The sequence below is a fragment of the Camelina sativa genome, chromosome 17 (assembly GCF_030686135.1).
Source record: "Camelina sativa cultivar CO46 ecotype springtype chromosome 17, ASM3068613v1".
In the NCBI taxonomy this organism is placed as follows: Eukaryota; Viridiplantae; Streptophyta; class Magnoliopsida; order Brassicales; family Brassicaceae; genus Camelina; species Camelina sativa.
In genome coordinates, this window is record NC_141896.1 from 19,163,027 (window position 1) to 19,181,374 (window position 18,348).

General features: G+C 40.4%; 1 long non-coding RNA gene across 1 annotated transcript; it reads right to left on the minus strand.

Annotated features, from left to right (window-relative positions):
• Positions 1-940: 940 nt before the first annotated feature.
• LOC147924009 (uncharacterized) lies at positions 941-2,009 on the minus strand. The gene is made up of 4 exons (XR_015587778.1): positions 1,817-2,009; positions 1,566-1,720; positions 1,391-1,466; positions 941-1,173 (listed from the first exon to the last, which is right to left on the minus strand). It is a non-coding gene; the product is annotated as an uncharacterized LOC147924009 (long non-coding RNA).
• Between the last annotated feature and the right edge of the window lie 16,339 nt (positions 2,010-18,348).

Here is an 18,348-nt window from a genome sequence, read left to right on the forward strand (position 1 = left end):
CCTCAGGAGCAACAATCCTTAACGACTATAAACATCTCTCGACACAAGTACCTCCTGTGGTCCGAGTATAACATTGCAATGTTACACCTGCCCACTAAACTTCTAATATCCAACTGGATTAACCACCAAGCAGAGAAATATCTGCTCCAACTGCATATGTCCACATATCCGCCTCTCTAGGCCCGATACCTCTTGAGAATAATCTCATACCGGTCATCTACAACCGCTCCATCCTCTTAACGTAAGGTGGAAAGTCCTCAACATCCGCAGCCCTCGACTGCACCCCGCCACATGCGGCACAACTAGAGCCTACACTGGTACCCCTCTCGGTAACCGCTCCCACCGCACGCCAACAGATCCGCTAAGCGATCATCTCGACCTTGGGCTCCACCCGCTGCAACCCCAAAACTGGGTTCCCAGCACCCCCGGCACACTCACCGGCTAACACTCTGGTCCTTCCTGATACGCTTGCGACCCTCTGACGTACCTCCTCGTGGAACTCTGGACCACACACTCACTGGCCTCGGGACTTACCCAACCATGACCACGATCACGTCCCCGTCCACGACCAACAACTCAAACACCTTAACCACTGATCTTCCAAGAACAGAGGCTAACAAGCATAAAACAAAACAATACCACACAAAGAAACATAACAATAACTCACCGTGGAATCTCATTGAAGGCTCGAAGAGGATGTTCTAGGACTCCATGCCACACACAATTGACTAACTCACATAATCAATCAAGACATGCAATCCCAAACATTACAATAGAAACCTAGCGAACCCAAACCTAGAACCGTAAGGGCTCTGATACCAAAATGAAAAGACCGACCCTTTTTTTTTTAATAATAAATAATAAATATATAATATAATATAATAATAAACTACAACTAGTGGTCCCATACCCACTAGCCACCTAACCACAATCACAATCATCAGCGGAAAACATTACCAATATCCAATAAATATATATGCCAATATTAATAATATTCAGTATAATTCTAATCATAAACCAATGATCCAAACGACATAACCCAGTGAACCAACAATCCTAAGCAACATTCTAGGACTCAACTCTAGCAACCTAACAGAAGCTAGACAACCAAACGAACCACTAGAACATCCTCCTCTTCATTGCCTTGATTCCACGGTCACACTTTGCCTTTACCTGCACCACAAACACATATTGCAATGCATGAGTATTTAATAAACACTCAGTAAGGCAATCATCCCATCTACTGGGCTATACACACAAGCAATAGAGACATCTCTAACCATCAACCAACAATTATCAATCAACAATCAACAATCAACAAGCCAAACAACACATAAACAAGCAGATTAGAGAAATCTCCAGCTTAGATAAGCCATGGTCATGCACTTACCTTAACAAGTGATTCACAAAACTAAATACAACCAAATGAGAGGCTTTCCAATATCCAAGAACAACCAAACTTGTTCCTACAACCAATCACAACAACAAACAAATATTGAAAACAAACTGCCAGAAAAAACAAAAAAGAACAACCTCACAAGTGAAACCACGAAACCAAAACTAACCGTTAACTTTCTAATCCCTCCGGTGAAAAGCAAGGTATAAACGTGCAGAAGCTTCCCACAAAATTTCAGCACGATCAGATTATAGATGAAACCGCAATCGTCCTCGTAACACCCGCTGGTCTCAATCCGCGAATGAGAAGAAACACCCCACGAAACTGCCAATATCTCCTAGAATATTAACTCAAAATCACTTCTGTAAAAAGGAGAGTGTACGAAAATCTCTTAGCTACAACCCTACCAAAAATCAGTACCTTTCGAAATGATTTGACCAGTCGGATCCTCCTTCTCCCAAACCCTGACAGTTCTGTTTCTCTCTTAACTCTAAGGAAAAAGCTTGATCTCCTTCTCTTTCTCCTTTACACCAAAAACCAACACTTAACTCTCTTTCTCTCCCTCTCTCTGATGACAATGTCGACCAAAGCACAAAAAAGAGGAAGTGTCGACAAAAAGAAGGAGAAATAAGGGTTTTTGGTTTTATTAAATTAAACCAGAATTTAATTAAACCAAAAATCAATTCCTTCGGTTTTCCTTACATCCCAATTTTAGAAAGAGGATGTTACAATATTAATATAGTTATTTCTTTAGTGTTTATTAATTGTTTTCTTTTTATTTTTCAAGTAAAAAATCTTATAAAATCAGAAAAAATCTTGAACAATAAATATTTACGTGAAAATATATTATACATATTTTAACAACAATATTTTAGAAAAATAAAAATATTTAATGATATTATAGCCCAATAATTTTGAAATTATTTATTGAAATTATTCTAACAGATTTCATTTACTATTTCAGAAATCTTAGGAAACAATAATAAACTATTTAGAACAATTATAAAACTTAATTTTATTAATAAAACTAAGATTAAATATATGCATTCCTAATTTTTTTAATAATGACATACATATTTTAAAACTAAGATACAACATTGGTTATATTTTTAAAATATAAAATATTATGTCTGATTTATTAAATTATTTTTGCACCATTCTAAGAAATCACAAATATTATATTTTATTTAATCTAATATATATATAACTAAAAAAGAAATAAAAAAGGTAAATCTAGATTTCTAAACATGATCGCTTTAATACAGATTTTGTTTTATTTTTAGGATTTTACCAAATTTATAAGATAAAACGGATTTGAATATTGTATCATGTAGCCAAAACGGGTTGAAATCAGAGTATGAAACTAAGTAAATAAAATGTAAAAGATTATAAATTGTATAGCAAGAGAACTATCTATACATTTCCATGTGCTAACTATCTAGAATGAAATATTTTTCAGTCAAGATATACTCATTATAGTTGCTTTTTTAATTGTTTTTCTTTTATTTTTCAACATATTACTTAATAATATATTAAGAACTGTTTAACATTTAAATAATGAAGAGGCTTAAATCATGTTATCAACCGATTTTTTCCATTTTTTGATTACAAATTATCAAAATCTTAACAAGGTATCAAAAGTATAGTGTTTCCAATTTACATAAGTTAATGCTTTTTATTTTGAACTTAATCCGTATTAATAGAATTTATAAAAAAAAAATAGTTCATAATACATTTATTCATAAATCATCTCAGAAAATCTCAATTTTATAATAAAGATATTTTAATCAATTAAAAGAAAAAACCTACTTTTGTCAATAGTATTATAAAACAATTATTCTTAACACTAATATTAGATTATAACATATGATATTTGAATAACTAGAAATCCAATCTTTCTTACACATAATGTTAACCTTAATTTTTCAAAAACATCTACACAAATGTTTTTACTAGAAAATCGTAAATAATAATTATGATCAATCATAATATTATTTTTCCTTAAATAATTATTTTGATGATTCGAAATAAAAATAAAAATTATTATCAACGAAAAACTATTAAACATCCACTATCTAAAAAGTGCGGGTTACAATTTTTTTAAGCAAATTTTTTACAATTGATGATCTTATTTTCTAAAATATTTCGCTCATTCACAAATTAATTCAAAATTTTAGAAGATTTGATATATAGAATTTAATATAATGAGATGATTAACAAATTGACAAAATTTTCTATCGTAGGATAGGTAATATATTGTTCTGTCATACTATATATATATATTTTTGACTTAACTTATTTGATACTTATAAATATTCAAATTTTATGATTTTGCACTAAGATCGATGAGTTTTAGTAACAAAAATATTTTGTCATACTCCATTCTACCTCCCACTCATATAATTTTCTTGCACTTTAATTCATTTTTTACGTTGACTCAATACCGCTACAAATTGTAAAGCGGATCACGAATAAATAAAAATTTTCTTGATTCTACCAATTCTAAATAATTAAAGCAATTATACCCAAAACCTAATAATGGTAAGTCATTAATGTTGTGCCCACGAATCGCCATCTCAGGATACAGGTGAAGGGCCTGGACCGGGCACGCCAAACGGGCCAAGAGAGAAACGCCAGTCGGCCCATCAGGCCCAAAGAAGAGAAGAGAGCTCGGGCAGGCGTCCTATTAGTCAGCTCGCAGCTCGGATTTGGTCAAAGATTCCTGCATTCAATTGGATTATTAGGACGCAAAAATCGTGTAAAATTAATTACGCATTGATTGGGTAATTAATTTGTCGGTATAAATATGTAAGGGGGGGGGGAGTCTTTGTAGGGATCGAAACATTTTTTCTCTCAAGAGTATTATACAGTTTTAGCATTCAAACACTCTCTATACAGTTCGGAACTTTTAACGGTGATAAGCTCCTCCACACACAAATCACTTCGGAAGGAGAGAATTGATATTAGTTCTCACATTTGGCGCTAGAAGGAGGGTAGTTATCGCCTATACTCTTACTAGTTCCGACTTCATATCAGAACCCAGTTCATCCAAACACCGCTATGGCTACTGACTCTTCCAATCAGGTAACTCTGGAGGCTATCCAGAAACTTTTGCAGGACTTGTCTGAGAAGTCAGACCATCAGCAAGCAGCCTCAGCTTCTCTTACCGAGCGTTTTGACAGCCTGGAGGGTCAGGTCTCCACCCGTTTGGAGGCAGTCACTACGTCAGTAGCCAACCTCTCAGCCTCTCACCGCGCATACGCCGATCGGGTTGATCTCTTGTCCTCCGATCAAAACCCACGCCGACATGCTTTGGATTTTTCTGGCATTACTCCGCCTCTCACCTCGCAGCCAGCAGCAGCAAATACCACTCCGGGAGATTCTTTCCCACCTCAGCTAAGTACTCAAGCAGCAGCACCACTGGTCGGCGATAGCCACACTCCGGTTCAGCTTGGTGTTGCCGGATCCTCCGAGGTTGATAGGATTTCCCCTAGGATTGAACTCTGATGAAGGCTGACAACCGAGTGATAGGTGATGTGGATGGAAGGTGATGATGAACAGATGATTTTGGGTGATGATGTGTGAAGATCGCAGGACGAAAACAATGGTTTGATGGAGATAGATGTTTAGGTGGTTGTATGGAACGAAACAAGTGAAGAGTTTCTGTATCACAAAGTGTTTAGAAACCCATAATTCAAGAACGCATTCAAGAAATCAAATTGAGGAAGAAAGATCAACAATTCATGTTACAACATCATTCTTCGCTAAGAAACCAAAAGAGGCATAGCTTTGGGTTTTAAACACCCTAGGGCTCGACACTCCAAACAACAAGAAGTGCAAAACCAAAACAACAAGACGTTTTAAGGAAATAAGAAAAAACAGCAAAACGTCTAGGCGACCTGTAGTAGTACAGAAGTCGGCTGAACTAGTACAGAAGTACGATCGGCTGAACTAGTACAGAAGTACATTATTCCCCCTTTGGTAATGATTTCTAGGTAACTCGACGTAGTGATCCATTTGCCTCATTAAAAACCATGCTGAGAAAACCCATTGGGACAAAACTCAGCTATGGGAAAAAGAGTACAAACTTCACACCTAAATTACCTAGTCCTCATTACCGGGTGAAGTCTTCAGGGTGGATATGTTGAAGACTTGGATCCTTGGTAGGTTGAATGACCCGTCAACTATGAGTGAATGAGCTTCCTTGGCCATCTCCTTAGCTCTTGAACGAGTGATCCTTCCCACCACCTCCGGTTGCTCTGCAGCCTCTGGCTCCTTGCTTGCCACGATCATATCATCCTCCCCCTCTTCCAAAGGATTTGTCCTCAAATCGGAATCTGCATAATAAGAGAGCAAGTCAGAAACATTGACTGTTGATGATATGGTATACTTGCCTTGAAGATCAGTCTGATATGCGTTGTCATTGATCCTCCTTATGACTTCCCTGAAAAACAAGTTAGCTACAATAACAGCATCATCCGTCTTGTGACTTGCAATGAAGTGAGCCATCTTGCTAAACCTGTCAACCACAACAAAAATAGAATCTCTACCATTTCTGGTTCGAGGTAAGCAAAGAACAAAATGCATTGAAATTTGAGTCCAAGGTCGAGAAGGACTCAGTAGAGGAGTGTACAAGCCGTGAGGCTGTACCTTACCCTTCGCCATTTTGCAGATATGGCACCTAGAACAAACCTTCTCAACGTCTTTCTGCATTTGAGGCCAATAGAAGTGTTCTTGCAGTCCAAGTAGAGTCTTTGACACTCTGAAATGTCCAGCTAGTCCACCTCCGTGAGCTTCTCTGATCAGCATCTCTCTCATGGATCCTCTTGGTATGCATAATCTATCATTTAAGAACAGATACCCATCCTGCCTATAGTAGTTTTCAAAAGCAAACTTATGGCATTTGCCATAGCTCTCAGCAAAATCGAGGTCAGTCTCATAAAGTCCTACTAGCTTAGAAGATAAAATAGAAATGAGAATGTACCTCCTGGATAATGCATCTGTGACTACATTATCCTTACCTGCACTTGGACTGAGGTTCTCTTGAATGTGTCCCTTGCTCATAAGCTCTTCTTCTTGCTTCTGAAGCTCTTTAGTTTCTACTGGATTTGTGCTGTAAGCTGGTCTGTTTGATAGAGCTGAACCTGGTACCAATTCGATCTGATGCTTTATCCCACGTAGTGGCTGCAAACCTGGAGATATCTCTTCTGGAAACTCATCCTTGTACGCCTCTATAACCTCTATGATCTCGTGTGGAAGCTCTTCTGCTGGCTTAGTGCTGGTGAGTGTCTCTTTATACCCAAACTTGAATGTGGTCATCTCTGGCTCAAATAGCTTGTTGAACTCGCTGTGATTGATGTACAGGCTGTGAGACACTTTCTCTGTATCCTTGCGGTTCATGTGAAGCTGGTCCTTGTAAATTTCGCTGGGTGTAAGTGGTAGAAGAGTGACCTTGCGTCCTTTGAACTCAAATGACTGCTTGTTGGTGTAGCCATCTTGAAACACTCTTCTGTCGAACTGCCATGGTCTTCCCAAAAGGATATGACTTGACTTCATTGGAATGACATCACAAAGCAGCTCATCCTCATACTTCCCAATCGCTAGTTTCACCATCACTTGCTGCGTGACTGTCAAAGCACCTTTGTTGTTCAACCACTGTAGCTGATAAGGTCTTGGATGTGAAGTAGTCTTGAGATTAAGCTTCTGTACCATCTCTTCACTAGCTGCATTAGTACAGCTACCACCATCGACAATCAAAGTGCAGACCTTGTCTTGAACCTTACACCTGGTGTGAAATAGGTTCTCACGCTGACCTCTATCATCTGGATGCATCTGAACACTTAAAGCTCTGCGTGCTACTAACATCTCTCCCATGACTGCGGATTCTCCTTCTTCATCTAGTTCAGGCTCTGGTTCACTCTCTGAACTGTCTACTGGCACAATCTCTCCTCCATCTTGAAGAAGAAACATCTTCTTGTTAGCACAGTCTCTGGAATAATGTCCCATTCCTTGGCATTTAAAACACCTGATATGACTTGTAGAGGTGCTACTCTTGGGCTTGGAGTCAATTTTAACCTCCTCTTTGACTGTGGTTGTCACGGGTTTGCTGTCCTTGGTGAAGGCGGGTTTACTGAACTCTCTCGGCTTGGACATGTCAGGCGTAAATGTAGACCTCACTCCCTTTCTCTTGATCTGCGATTCAATCAGCTCTGCCTTATGTACCATTTCTTGCACATCCTCATAGTCCTGCAACTCTACCTTGTCTTGAATCTCTCTGTTTAAGCCCCCAAGAAACCTCGACATAACCATGTCTTCACTTTCCCTTAGATCAGCCCTGATCATAAGTGTTTCCAGCTCCTGATAGTAGTCTCTAACAGAATTAGTGCCTTGAATGAGACGCCTAAGCTTGTTAAGAATCTCCCTCTGATAATGTGTAGGCACAAACTTCTTCCTCATCTGCGTGACTAACTGTTCCCATGTAGTGATAGCACGCTCTCTCTGTCGATGTCTAGTAAGCCCCAACTGCTCCCACCACAACAAAGCATAGCCATTGAATTCGGATATGGCTATCTTCACCTTGTTCAACTCAAAAGTACCTTGAACCTGAAAGTTGGACTCCATCTTCCTTTCCCAGTCTAGATAAGTTTCTGGATCATTGGTTCCATGGAAAGAAGGATACTGAATTTTAAGGTGCTTCAGCTGCTGCCTCAAAGGATCATAATCCCTACCATGATCTCTGTTTCTGTTTCTCCTCATTGTTTCTTGACTATGATCTGAAACTTCTTCTTCTTCAGAATAATCTCTGTCTGACTCAATGTATATTCGATGCCCAGCTACTTGTTCAGTTCGACGTGGACGAATGTGATCTCTGCTAGCTCTGCGCGGCTCTCTTTCTGTACCTTGAGTGTTTCTCCTCTGATTGAAACAAGTCTCTCTCCCCCCAGTAGGTGACTTAGCTGTTCTGATCCGTGTGTGCTTGGAAGAAGCTCCCACGTGTGCCTTTCCTTTAGCTAAGCGGAGAGCTTCATTCGGACTAGGCGGGTCTGAAGAACTCTGTTCTGAAGCACTAGATGCGTAAGCTATGTCCTTGAACTGTTTCTCAAACTTGTTACTGAGCTGCTCCATCTGTTGCTGAAACTGAGTAGACATTAACTTGTTTGCTTATGCTATTTGCTTAGACATGGCTTGATTCAAAGCTTCCATAGCTTCTGGAGACAGCTCCATTGTACCTGCGAATCAAAGAAGAAACTCGCAGTAACTTGTTCTTTGAATGAGAAACAGAAAAAAATAAACTCTAAGACTCTGAATCTTAAACAAGAAAACACGACTTGCAGACCTAATGTCGAGCAAGACTATAAGAAAATCGAACAATACCAAACCCTAAGTGCAATCTAATTTTGAACAATACCAAACTAAATCCTAAACTCACAAAATTCAATCTAGACACAAAAGAATCTCAAAAATCAAACCCTAAAGCTAAACAAACGAAATTAAGCAAAAACACAAGAGACTAGGGTTCAGAATTCGCTCAGCCTTTGGCACAGAGTTGGCTATGATACCACATGATAGGATTTCCCCTAGGATTGAACTCTGATGAAGGCTGACAACCGAGTGATAGGTGATGTGGATGGAAGGTGATGATGAACAGATGATTTTGGGTGATGATGTGTGAAGATCGCAGGACGAAAACAATGGTTTGATGGAGATAGATGTTTAGGTGGTTGTATGGAACGAAACAAGTGAAGAGTTTCTGTATCACAAAGTGTTTAGAAACCCAGAATTCAAGAACGCATTCAAGAAATCAAATTGAGGAAGAAAGATCAACAATTCATGTTACAACATCATTCTTCGCTAAGAAACCAAAAGAGGCGTAGCTTTGGGTTTTAAACACCCTAGGGCTCGACACTCCAAACAACAAGAAGTGCAAAACCAAAACAACAAGACGTTTTAAGGAAATAAGAAAAAACAGCAAAACGTCTAGGCGACCTGTAGTAGTACAGAAGTCGGCTGAACTAGTACAGAAGTACGATCGGCTGAACTAGTACAGAAGTACATTATTCCCCCTTTGGTAATGATGTCTAGGTAACTCGACGTAGTGATCCATTTGCCTCATTAAAAACCATGCTGAGAAAACCCATTGGGACAAAACTCAGCTATGGGAAAAAGAGTACAAACTTCACACCTAAATTACCTAGTCCTCATTACCGGGTGAAGTCTTCAGGGTGGATATGTTGAAGACTTGGATCCTTGGTAGGTTGAATGACCCGTCAACTATGAGTGAATGAGCTTCCTTGGCCATCTCCTTAGCTCTTGAACGAGTGATCCTTCCCACCACCTCCGGTTGCTCTGCAGCCTCTGGCTCCTTGCTTGCCACGATCATATCAGAGGTCCTAGTTCGTCTTCCACCTCATGTGGGCGGAAGCACTCCAATCCCGAGATCTTCTACATGCAAAGCGAAATCCAAGACATGCGGTCCGTGATGCACAGTGCAACCACTTCAGCTCCAGATATTTTCCGGGTGATCGAGGAGTCTAAGCGAACTCCTTTCTCCGACCAAGTAGCCCGAGTCCGCATCAAAGATACTCGCAAAATTAAGTTCTCGAGCTACGAAGGAAAGGGAGATCCGACCAGTCATCTGAAGACTTTCTTGTTAACAGCTAGCCCGTGGACCTCGAGCCTCATGAAGCAGACGCTGGATACTACAAGTTGTTCGCAGAAACGTTTTCCGGGCCGGCTTTACTTTGGTTCGCATCTCTAGCCTACTATTGATGGACAGACTTTTTCTGTTGAAAAATTTTCTACAACATGAGCATCAGGCTCAGTGTCGATCGATGCCACCAAGAAGGTATCGATCGACACTCCTCCTCGACCGCGACAAAGCTTTTCCAAAACTGATGCTCCAAGTCAGAAACCTGTTCCCAAACAGAAGAGTCATCAGCCCACACTCTAGAGCCCTCAGGTAAGGCCAAGGTATGCATCTTCTTCTCCTAACTTCCTCCTATCATCAACAAGAATTTCAAAGAGAGAAAAACTGTTTTGCAGTTAACCAAGCCACGAGATTATCGTAGAGCGCTTGTTTCTTTTGTTGATGATTTTGCAGGACATAAGAGAAGCAAACCCATCCCTAAATCCCGCCCTGGTCCTAGTCCTAACATCCTTGGCAGACCTCATGCACCTAAAGCTTATACACCACCTTGGATGAAGAGGACTTCAATGCCATGTTCTGATCCACCAGGTTCCTGAGCTCCAACACAGTCAAGCTAATGACTGAAAACAAGCGCTTAGTGGGAGGCAACCCACTGGTAGGTTTTTCTTTTTCTTTTGATTTTGATTTTGATTTATTTTATTTTTATTTTTGCTTTCCTCTTGCTTGATAACAATGGGGACAATGTTGTTTAGGTCTGGGGGAGGTTATCTACTAACTATGTTCTTGTTTTTGAGTTTCAGTTGTGTCAGTCAAAACCATAAAGTTTGAGTCAAATTTTTCAAAATTTTTCTTTTTGTCTTTGGGAATTATGATCTTGATTAATGATTTCTCTTATTTGGCTAACACTCTAATGATTACTTGTTTATGCTTGATCTCAGAACTGAAGCTTAGAAAGACTATGAGCCTTATCAACAATCCTGAAAGCCCTTATTCAATGGATATCTGATTGATCTAACGTTGTCTCAACCTTTATCAGGATTTTAACCGGACTTAATCTCTTACTTTGGGGTTGGACATCAGTGGACTAGACTTCTTCTTCAGGCTATACAAGACAGTGCAATTTTTCAAAGTATGTCTCCCCTCTCTCTTCCCTTCAGTGCTTTAAGAAAACAAAAAAAAGAATAAAAGATGAGATGATTTTGATCAGTTTAGAGAGGTAGGTAAATTACCATTGACCTCATTATTCTACTCTTGAGTCAAATGATCACACAAAGCTTGGAAGCGAGGGGTAGGTAAATTACCGATGACCCTGGTATTCGCTTACACCTTTGATTTAGAAAAAAAAAGAAGAAAAAAAATAATGGAAGTGAGAAAAGGGAGAGGAAAGGAGATGTAAGAAGAATGTCTTGGCCTGAAAAGAGTCCATATGCCACTGTTCGATACACCCAAGGTAAGAACTCACCTGTACTTGCTTTAATTTATATAATGAGTTGACAATGGAGATTTCAGAGATTCCAAGAGATTGTGGGATTTGAGTAAGGAATGTTGATGCTTATCATGGTTGAGTATAAGAAGTAAGTTCTTGAGGTAAATGAAGAGTGTGAATAAGAATAATCTGCAATTGAGTGAGTTCCCTGTTTTCAAACCTCTTTCACAGGTCTAAGTTTCTGTTTGCTTGAGGGCAAGCAAAGGCTAAGTCTGGGGGAGTTGATATATCATGGTTTTTGTGGTTTGTAACCATGATATAAGGAGTCTTTTAGGGGGTGTTATTCAACACTGTATTTTAAAGGAATCTGATGTATTTTGAAAATCAAGCGTTATTCAATTAGGTATTTAAGAAAGTCCATTAAAATCTGGTGTTATTGGATTATGTTTTTATTTGATGGATTTTAGAATACATAAAAAACTCTGTTATTCAATGTCCATTTGATTTGGTGTCATTTTAGATTTTAATGGATTTCACTCAGAAAAGATGAACAAACACAATCAAACATATTTCTTAAGTATTTCAATGTCTTTCTCTCTCTCGTCATAATTGATTCAACATATTTCCTTCCACATGCGTTTCTTCACCGGCTGTTCTGTTCGTGATCGGTTATTGCTTCATAGTCAAAATCTCTCAGATGGCCTCCTCTCCCGGCGTTTTTGCAATTCCGGTGAAGTTCCTCCATCAATTTTTAAGGTCTTGTCTTCCACTCCCGCCATCAGAGCCTCCTTCTCCGCCGGCTCCACCTGACCCTCCTCCTCAAATCCGCTCCCTCTCCGGTTTCTCTCATTCTCCGCTGTCGCCATCCTCTTCCTCTCTTCCAGCGAGCCCAGCTTCTCCCTCATTATTGTTGCAAATCAACGTAACGATTGAGTATTGACAATATTAGTTCAATTTATTTTTGCCTTGATTTTTGGTTAACAACACAATTATGGGTAAATGTATTTTATTTAAGTTAAATAATAAAGTCTAATTAGTAATAACTTTCAAATCCATTAATGTCATTCAAATCCATTGTTAATGACAACAAATCCACGCTTAAATGCTTTAGAAAACCATTGAATTTTAAAATCCACAGGTAACTGAAATCAATTAAAATGCTTCCTCCAATAACACCCCCTTAGAGTCTTTTGATTTGTTTTCTAGGATGTTTTTGAGTCTTTACAGGTTTTTTAGGATTTTGGCATGAAAGGAGCAAAATAGAGCAATTTGGATCATTTTGGAGCATCAATTCGGAGGAAATCAATTTGGAGTCTGAACCTATGAGGAGCATCGACCGACACCACACAAGAGGGCATCGATCGACACCCCTCTATGCCGACTCAAGACCCAAGTTTTGGAAAATTTACAAAAGTTGCCCAAAGTCTTCCAAAATTGCAACATAAGTCCCTGACGTGTTTTAGGACATATATACAGTAAAACCTCTATAAATTAATACTCTTTAAATTAATAAACACTATAAATTAATAAATTTTGCTAGTCCCAAGTTGGGACAGTGTAAAAAATAACAAAATTTGATAAGATAATAAGATAATAATTTTTTTGAAATCCCCATGTAAAATATGGTCCCAATAATATCATAAATTAATAATCATGTAAATTTACACACCCATATATATATATATATGCTTATATAGTAAAGTATGTTTCTATTAAACCTCATATCTATAAAACAATTGTTATGTTGTTTCTTCAAACTATAATGATATAAAATATTCTATAACATTTCATAAAAATAGCTAAAACTTTTGAAATTTTTCAATTTCTAAATATGCATCATTTACATTTTGATAATTTGATAGACTAGTAAAATACGATAATTGATACTCTTATTCATAAATTTGAATATGTATGTCATGTGTATAACTGAATTTGTCTATAATATTTGTAATTTATTCTCAATAATATTTTTTAATTATTTCAAATTCAATTTCAATACCATAAAATTTACAACATCCAAAATTCTAATTTTCTTTTGCAAAAATTGTCTCAATTCATACTTTAAAAAAATTTAAACAATTAAAAATATACCTATAAATTAATAATAATTATTTTATAGTGTAAATTAATATCACTATAAATTAATAAAATGTTTTAGTCCCAACATTATTAATTTATAGAGGTTTTACTGTATACAGTTTTTAGGTTTTTGAAAACCCTTAAGTTTTATTCTAGCAACTTTTATTTTTCCTGCAACCCTGAGAGATTTTTGAGAGCTATTGGAGAGAGATCTGAACTGCTTTGAGAGAAGAATTTCTAAACTCTCTTTTACTCTTTTAATCTCTATTGCTTATTATTCAGAATCATGTTTTGTTCTTCATTGATTATGTCTGAGTAATTTGCTTGTTAGGTTTAGGATTTTTCTGAAACAACCGACCCTTTTTTTTTTTTTGTAAATAAATAATAAATAATAATATAATAAACAACTACAACTAGTGGTCCCATACCCACTAGCCACCTAACCACATTCACAAACCAACAGTGGAACAACATACTAATAAATATCCAATAAAACAATATCCAATAACCAAATAAGTAATATCCAGCATTAATCCCAAACAGCATAAATCAAACAACCAGCAATCCTAACAATGCTCTAAGACTCAATTCTAGCAACCTAACAATGCCAGATAACCATACAATCAAGTCCCTAGAACATCCTCCTCTTCATTGCCTTTGATTCCACGATCACACTTTGCCTTTACCTGCACCACAAACACAAATTGAGATGCATGAGTATTTGATAAACACTCAGTGAGGCAATCCTCCCATCTACTGGGCTATACACACAAGCAATAAGATCTCTACATGCCACAAACAACAATCAATAAAACAAACCAGGCAATATACATAGCATGCAACATCCATCGTAACTGAACAACGGGTGTCGACCGACACCAGATGGTGTCGATCGACACTGACTATCTGGTGTCGACTGACACCAAACTGGTGTCGACCGACACCCTGCCCGACACTCCCGAAAACCCTAGTTTGTGTCGACCGACACCTCCACATGGCATCGATCGACACTCGCCAAAGTCCCGAGCCGTCCTCGTGTTGGTGTCGACCGACACCCCAACTGGTGTCGACCGACACCGATGCCGAGCAGCGATTTCCCTCGATCAGAAACTCCGAATCTCGCCTCCAATCTTCTCCAATCCGCTCCTTGCACTCCCAGAAGCCAAACCCAGCCCAGACAGCAACGAAATATCATAGAGAACTCAAAGAAACAACCATATAAGCACCAAAACACATAGAATCTAGAGATCTTAGCTTAGATAAGCCATGGTCATGCACTCACCTCTTTGCAGGAAGATTCTGACCAACAAGAACGAATTCCCTCACTCCTAGCAAGCTTCTAGCACCTTCCCAGCCTTGGATCTCCCAAGAACAGCAAGGAATCTCTCAATCTCTTCCCAAAAGCTCAAGAACACTCTCTCTTTGTGTTTTCTCTCAAAAACGGCGAATAAGACAAAACAACACGACCCTAGGTCGTTTTCTTCCTTTAAAACTCGATTTAGGGATTCCCTAAACCAACCACGCAAACCGGACAATTAAAATTGAACCGACCAAAACGACCACAATTGGTGTCGATCGATGCCTCACTAGGAGGTGTCGATCGACACCCCCAAAATACCAAAATTTGGTTTGCGGGTGTTACAATTCTCCCCCACCAATCTAGATTCGTCCTCGAATCTCGAACAACCATCAGTCAAGGACTCCCATGCAACCGTCTCCACGGCCCGCACTCCTCCGACCGATCTACAGAAGGTCACCTCTAGGCGATAGACTCACGTTCCAGGCGTCATTTGCTCTTGACTTTTTGGACTTTCCTTTACTCCTAGGCCTAAACCTTGAGTTTTTATTGGCTCCTCATCAGACCTAAGTCTGCATGCCAAAAATATATAAGGAAAAGTCCAAACTCGTCTCTCGGGTTGCCACCCTACAGCGCACCCCCGGATCGTCATCCGAAGTCGATATACCACCCATACTCCCGAGCTACAAAGTCTCTGAATATAGCAGTACTAGGAGAACCTAAGTCCTCCAAGAGTCGCGAGCAAACGATTCTGAACACGTCTGAGCCCTATCCCTATCCAGGTTTCCTTCCCGTGGCTCGCGTAAAACATCTCAATGTCCTACCAACCACATATCCCCTCACCGGGATACCCCATGACCACACAAGGATCATCTTCACGCCACAAAGGCCATCTGTCCCGAAGGACCGTCTGTCCCGAAAGACCATCAGTCCTGAAGGACCGTCTGTCCCGAAGGACCATCAGTCCCGAAAGACCGTCTGTCCCGAAGGACCATCAGTCCCGAAAGACCGTCTGTCCCGAAGGACCATCAGTCCCGAAAGCCCGTCTGTCCCGAAGGACCATCAGTCCCGAAAGACCGTCTGTCCCGAAGGACCATCAGTCCCGAAAGACCGTCTATCCCGAAAGACCATCAGTCCCGAAAGACCGTCTGTCCCGAAGGACCGTCACAAAGACACTCTGGCTAAACAGCCCGCCACAAAGGCCAAACAAACGTCCTAAAAAGGACCGCCACCAAGGCCACACAAATGTCCTAAAGAGAACCGTCACAAAGACACTCTGGCTAAAAAGCCCGTCACAAAGACCACACAAATGTCTAAAAAGACCGCCACACACGGGCACACTGACTTAAAAGTCCGCCACTAAGGCCACACCCAACCCCCTCCAAGGCTCTCCACCGCTAAAATGGACAAATTCCAACTCCCGGAAAACTTTCCATATTTAGCACTTTCCATTTTTGGAAACTTTCCACTTTTGGAAACTACTATTTCAGGAAACTTTCTTCCAAAACCCCGCCTCACGGAAACTTTGTACCCCGAACACCACCTCATCTTGTTACTGAGTCGCACAACCAACCACCCCAAGCGACCGAGTAACAAGAGAGATGGGCTGGAATACTCCATTCCCGCTCCAGCCACGGATTACAGATGGGACCAGGCTAAACAAGCTCAAGTCGCGGCTTGCTTCTCATACCACTTCTTGAACCTTGCCTTCATCTTTGCCTCAGGCTCCCAAGTCTGCTCCTCAACACCATCACAGTCCCACAGGACTCTCATCAAAGGAATCTTCTTCTTCCGAAGTTCCTTGATCCTCCTCTCGAGAACCCTCACTGGTCTCGCCTCCAAAGTCATGTTAGGCTGAAGATCCTCAGGAATCTTAGCCAACACCTCCTCTCCCTCACGGAGACACTTCCGCAACATAGACACATGGAAAACATTATGGAATGCACGCATCACCTCAGGTAACTCCAATCTATATGCCACTGGTCCAACCCGCTCAATCACTCTGAAAGGACCCATATACCTCGGACTCAACTTAGTCTCTGACAATGACCTGTTCGGACCCCGCAACATGGCCATCTTGAGGTACACTCTGTCTCCTACCTGAAACTCAAGATCTCTCCTCCTCCTATCTGCATAACTCCTCTGCCTATCCTGAGCCTCCTTCATGTTCAGCTTGAGAACCCAAATCTTCTCTGAGGTCTCCTGAACAAAACTAGCACCAAACATGCTCCTCTTCCCCACCTGAGTCCAGCATAATGGTGTACGACATGGCCACCCATACAAAGCCTCATAAGGAGCCATCTTAATACTCGCCTGATAGCTGTTGTTATAAGCAAACTCTACCAGGTTCAGGTGATCTGCCCAATGGCCACCCCAATCTAACACACACATCCTCAGCAAATCCTCCAGTGTCTGGATCGTCCTCTCTGACTGTCCATCAGTCTGGGGATGATAAGCTGTACTCATATGCACCTTAGTGCCCATCTCTGCCTGAAATGCCTTCCAGAACACCGAAGTGAACATGGAATCCCTATCAGACACAATGCTCGCTGGCACCCCATGCAACCTGACTATCTCCCTCACATACTTCTTAGCCAAGACCGCTGCTCCATCAGTCTTCTTAATGGCCAGAAAATGTGCTGACTTAGTCAACCGGTCCACAATGACCCAAATAGCATCAAAGGTCCATGACACTGGCAGTCCTACCACAAAATCCATAGTGGTCATATCCCACTTCCACTCAGGAATGGGTAAACTCTTCAGTAACCCGCCAGGAACCTGATGCTCAGCCTTCACTAGCTGACACACATCACACCTCGAAACCCAACTAGCTACATCCTTCTTCATCCCGACCCAATGATAGTACCTCTTGAGATCACGGTACATCTTAGTCGCTCCTGGATGAATGGACAACTTGCTCGCATGAGCCTCTCTCAGAATCTCCTGTCTCAACTCCTCATCCTTGGGCACACAAATCCGACCGTGCACCAAGATAGTACCATTATCTGAGACCTGATACTCTGAATCCACATCCTTAGAGGCATTCACCAACCCCAAATCCTTCTCCTGAGCCAACCACACCCTGCTCAGAAGATCCGCTCCATAAGCCGCCTCCTAACCCAATGGTTCTCGAGAAACCACACACAAGCTCAACGCACTGATCTCTCCTACCAGAGACTTCATCTCATGGTCCTGTAGTAACCTGTCAAACCAAGGAAAATCCTGATCTTAGTGACATTATGTTGTCTAGGCCAATCCCTGATAGCCTGAATCTTCTCCAGATCTACAGAAACTCACTCTGCAGAAACAATGTGACCCAGAGAACCCATCTCACGCTGCCAAAAACTACACTTGCTCAACTTAGCAAACAACCTCTGCTCCCGCAGCTTCTCCAGAACTGCCCTCAAATTCACTGCATGCTCCTCAGGACTCTTAGAAAATACCAGGATATCATCAACGAAAAAGATGACAGACACGTCCTGAAACTCTTGATACACACTGTT